General features: G+C 41.8%; 1 protein-coding gene across 1 annotated transcript in view; it reads left to right on the top strand.

Moving 5' to 3' along the window:
- The first annotated feature begins 1,501 nt into the window (after positions 1-1,501).
- Positions 1,502-5,573, top strand: part of fat2 (FAT atypical cadherin 2) — a 58,941-nt gene continuing 54,869 nt past the window's right edge. The window contains exon 1 of the mRNA XM_079745151.1: positions 1,502-1,798. The gene's annotated coding sequence lies outside the window, so the exon portion shown is untranslated. The remainder of the gene's footprint in view (positions 1,799-5,573) is intronic.

Raw genomic sequence — 5,573 nt, 5'->3', positions numbered from 1 at the left:
TCAACCTTTGTTTTTAACTGAGAATCTAAGGGACCGATTAGTATAATGGAGGGCCCAGGACGTCAGAGAGTTCAATGCATGCCATTATGTTGTGAACAGGAACGTCAGACATCTCATTTTTCAGCTAATTTACGACGCAGTCATGCAAATCTGTACACCAAGATTACATAGTATAGCCCTTACAGTTTTGGAGATATTCTCATTTAGCTTTGGGTATGTTATTTTCAGGAACAACCAGGGAAATAGGTAATATAGGTAATATAATACATTTTCTTCAATAACTTTTGCTTAAAGTAATTAGACTTGAAAAATCACAATTATAATTTATTATTGCGATTGACATTGGTGAATGCACACTATAATATTAAGTATCGACTTCTATTCATTTATTTGTCGAATCACAAATGTACTATAAAAAGTCCTGTGACATTTGTGTGTATGAGTGATTGCCAGTTTCCCCTTGGCGTTAAATTAGGTTTTGTGTATGGCCATGATGAAGTATGGGATTTGAGAAATGAGGGGTTTGCTTTGGAAATGATTCAGCATACTTTAAAATATTGTTTTTAAAATGCAGGTGTGCGATGGTATGGTCAAGATGTCATCAGACGTCTCTCTCCCTCTCTTTATCTCTCTGTCCCTCTCCCTCTCTCTTACTGCCACTCTTTCACTCCTTTTTTCTCTTTCTCTCCCCCTCTCACATGCACAAGCACGCGCACACATGCTCACACACACACACACACACACACACACACACACACACACACACACACACACACACACACACACACACACACACACACACCCACACACACACACACACACAGGAAGTAGTTTTGCCAGGGCTCCTGGAGAGTGCAGGGCGGGAACCCAGCCCACAATCTGGAGGAGCTGGGGGCCATGTGTGTGTGTGTGTGTGTGTGTGTGAGTGTGTGTGTCTGTGTGTGTGTGTGTGTGTGTGTGTGTGTGTGTGTGTGGGGAGGGGGGGGACTTGTGCTTGTGTGTACGTTTGTGCACAAACACGCACACACACACACACACACACTCACACACACATTAAGTATAGTAACATATACAAATGTATAAACATTAGTGTATATGAACTGTGAGTACGTATGAGAGCATGACTGTCTTCACTGAGTGTGTGTGTGCGCGTGTGTCTGTGTGTCTGTGTGTGTGTGTGTGTGGGGGGGGGACTTGTGAGAGTGGGTTTACGGTGGGGGGGTTGTTTGTGTGGGTTTATATGGTGGGCTTTGGTGTACGTTTGTGCACAAACACACACACACATTAAGTATAGTAACATATACAAATGTATAAACATTAGTGTATATGAACTGTGAGTACGTATGAGAGCATGACTGTCTTCACTGAGTGTGTGTGTGTGTGTGTGTGTGTGTGTGTATGTGTGTGTGTGTGTCATGGAGGAGGGACAGTGTCTACCATGGAGGAGGGAGGAGGGGAGAGGCAGTCAGAGGTGTCTCCTCACCACTCTGGTTCACACAAGTTTAGCGGTAGCACGCTAGGTACTTAGCACACTCTTTTGACAGTGTGTGAGCGTGTGTGTATTTGTGTGTCCTCATCATGGAACCTACTCCAGACTGCTACAGTGGTTCACCGCTGTTCCTCTCTTTGCTGTCCAAGGATTCCTAAAGGCTCCCAAGAAGAACAGAGAGAAGACAGACTGAGAAAAGACTGAGAGAGAGAGATACAGTGTGGGGTGAGAGTGGGGGACTTCACTAAAGCGACCGTTTGGGGCGATAGAGGGAGACTTTACCTGAGGAACGGATTTGGAGAAACTCAGGTGAGTGCGTGGAGTTGTTATTCAGCTACTTTATAGATTACTTTGAGAATAATATAAGTCCATCCAAATGGAACTCAAAACATGGGACTTTAAACATAAACTATACATGTTTGTGTTAATATTATCTGCAACACGTGTAGGATATATGTTGACTGTCATGGTATGTGTGTTAGTGAACCTTATAACATTGTCCCCAAGCGGTTTGACTTGTTGGCGTCTGTAGAATTGAAGACAATAAAGTGGACACATGTCAAAGCGTGTAGTGGCAGCTCTGACATTTCCAGTCGGCAGACTGCAAATACTGTAGTGTCCCTCCTTTCTAAAGGCTGAAGACTCTCAAACTGACTGAAAAGTGACTTAGCAGAAAGAAAATACTTGTAGAGGGAAATGTTTTCTGGTTGAGAGCAACTCATAAGAATCCCTTTGAAGACATGTTTAGTTGAATGGGAAGGGGGGGATGGGTTTTGGGGTGGGGGGATGACAATTGCAAATTAACGGCATGCGCATTTGGTGAGGCTTGTGTCAACAGTGTTAGGCCTACCGGTTGTCGGCTCAAAGACGGGGTTATTCAAAGTTTCTCCACAGTCGGTTGGTCCCTGAAATGTATACATGTGCTGATCCTGGTTTCGTTTTGAGTATTATTTGACACATACCGCCCCCCCACAACCATCATGGATGCTGTGATGAATGGACACAGGAACAAGCGTTGTAATTTCTATGACTTTTTGAACAGGTGGACTGAAGAGCATGTCTAAACATCCATGTGTATCCTGAAACCTGTCTTTGTACTGATCTCCATACCAGCTGTTGTTTGAATCATTTCTTTTTGTATTATTACATTTACATTTTCATTTAGCAGACGCTTCTAGACAAAAATGTGACAAAAAGTTGAGAACAATGAAAGAATATGTCTAAAGAATTTGAGTATCTTAAAAAAACTTATTTTGCTGCGCAACCTATTTGAAACAAAATACTTGACAGGGTGCGGTTGTTTTATTAGCAATAGAATAATTATGATAATCATAATAATAATTATTACTATTAGTGGTAATGCAACAATTAGAGAAATATAACATATGAAAGTGTTTCCAAATTCACACAACTATTTCAACATTTGTAAAATGCCATGAGGCCGACGAGAATGTACGGAAATAGCACAGAAACTGAAGGCCTTTTGGACATTGACTGGTGGTTTTCCACGTGGCTAGTTTGTGTCGTTATATCAAACAATTCTGTTACTGGGGAGGCCTGCAAGGCTGTATGATAAAGTACTATTCCAGTAACCAGAATGAGGTGGAGTTGGTGATATTGAATATTGTCTCATCAAGTGCTTTATAAGCATGTGTATGGAAGACATTTCAAACGATGCATGCATAGTTTCTCTCTTATCTCGTTAGATGGCTTTTGAAATGATGCAATGGTTTACTTGGGTCAATCTCTGGCTGATAAGAGTTCAGATTGACTGAATTGCTATTTTGCAAAGGTAATAGTCTTTGTCTAGCGCTCTTTAGGTCTTTATGAGTGGCACGGTAGCAAGCTGGCTGATGTTTGAGTGGGTTGAGAAATGAGATGAGCAGAGATAACGAATTGGACCCCTAATGTAGAAAGTGCAAAGAGTAATTATCCTGCATTATTACCCACACACTCTTGTCCAATTATCAAGCCAATTATCAAGCCAAGACAGGTTTGTTTAAAATGTCTGTTTGGACAGCTACAGTCACAGAGTGCTTTCCAGGTCCACATTTATTTGAATAAGTAAATATGTTAATAACAATTAGCTTAGTTTAGAGCACTGATAAATAAGCAAAAGTTGTAAGATCAGGCAAACAAAGTTCTTAATATTATAAGTACAAATTCAGGAGACCTGACTAATCGATCAATTTGGCATTAAGCCTTAATGAACATTGACCAGGTTACTTAAGGTTTTGAATGTGCTGTTAGCATGTGGCAGTACCCAGGCCTGTGTTGAGCTGGTGCTCAAATTCATCAGTGAGTGAACTGACCATCGTACCTGGGTCAGAGGTACACCCACTGGGAATGTGCTTAGACCCTCCCTCTACTTAAAATACTACCTTAAGGTGCCGGGGACCCCTGAGGCTTTCTGCGAAAGTAAGTAAGTAAAAGCTATGCCCCCACCGCACCCACACACTGACCTCACCCTGATAAACACAGGCTTAAATATTGCCTGGAGACGGTTGGACGGCAGGACGCCGGTCTGGGGTTACACTCTTGCAAAGCCTCCCCTTAAGCACTCGTATAGCATCCTTCAGGTATGAATCTAAAACAGTACAGAGAAGACTGCAGAAAAGCAAACAGGAGGTTGCAAGAGCTGGCAAAAGACTTAGGGCGTATTCACACCTGCCTTATTTGGTTCGAACCAAACCAAAAAAATCGCTGGTGCGGTGCTTTTGGGCTGGTGTGAATACAAACCATCGAACTATGGAGCGGACCAAACAGCCGGTCCGAGACCCAGACGGAGAGGTGGTCTCGGTTCGCTTCCAAACAAACCCTGGTGCAGTTTGCTTGGGATGTGAAAGTGACCGCGCTCGGTCCGACCCAGTTCTAAAAATAATATGCTGAATACCCCGCCCCCAAACATCTTGTCCAATGATTGAACGATCTATGCACACATGTGCGTTGTGAACAAATTCTCGGAATGTTGCGAAAAATTGCAACGTGAAAAGGAACCGCACCAAACCAAAAAATAAACATTGCGTTTTGGTCCGGACCATAGAGATCGAACTAAGGATTTTCCTGGTTTGAATAAGCCCTTAGAAACATTGTCTGTGTCTGTCTCTGTTGAGTAACACTCTCCTCTTAATCCAGGTAATTTCTGCCAAAAGTGCAGATAAGGTAGCTATAAGGCCTCATCTGATCGCTCAAGGCTCTATGACAGCGCAGCCAAACTCACACAAATGCACTGTTGTATGTGTATCAGAATAAGCACAGCTTAATCTGAATAGAGAACCAGAAGGGGTTAGCATGCCAGAAAGCGTTCCCGCTCTGAGGACCTGGGAGAGGTCGGTCATGAGGTCCCTACTTAACCCTGATATGCTTGAGATAAGTGTTATTATCCCATGACAAAACCCTTGATGCCTAGCCGGATATCAGATGTCTGCTAGCACAGGTTGCTGAACTGACCAGCCTCTGAACAGCCATTATACTTATTAAAATGCTTTTACCTTTTAGAGCAAAGACTAAAGCACTTCTGGTAGTAGGTTATGTTTAAACTGCCATATCTTGCAGTGTAAACATACAGTATTGTATTGCAAATAGAATTTGCCAAAAATATAAATTTTGAATGTACATTTAAAGAAGCACATTGTAAGAAAATGTAATACATATTGTTGCTCAAGGGTTAAATTATCTTAATACAGTTAGGGAGGGTAACTTTCCTGTCTACCTTGCTAGTTTAACTGAATGTTGATAAAATATGAATAAAATATATTTTTTTATACATATATATATATATATATTTGTATAGATCTTTCTTCATTGATCATACACAACATTCCGCCTGCAGAGCTAAACCATCAGTGGATGGATAGATCGCTGATATGAGTGCAGCTATCTGTCCTGATCTGGTGGTCGTTGGTCACGCACCTCCCCTGACCCCCCTTTCAGTTTGTTTCTACTCTCTTGGTGTTTACAGAGACCGGCAGGCAATTGTCCCCATTTTTTGGACCATGACTTATCCAGACAAGAGCTTTATATGTACACATGTAGACATCACTGAATTAGAGTAGTAAATAAACTTTAGTTGCAACCTTTTAAA

The sequence above is a fragment of the Pollachius pollachius genome (assembly GCF_949987615.1).
Source record: "Pollachius pollachius genome assembly, chromosome: 10".
Taxonomy (NCBI): Eukaryota; Metazoa; Chordata; class Actinopteri; order Gadiformes; family Gadidae; genus Pollachius; species Pollachius pollachius.
The sequence above is the reverse complement of the archived record's forward strand: the minus strand, read 5'-3'. Positions and strand labels throughout refer to the sequence as shown.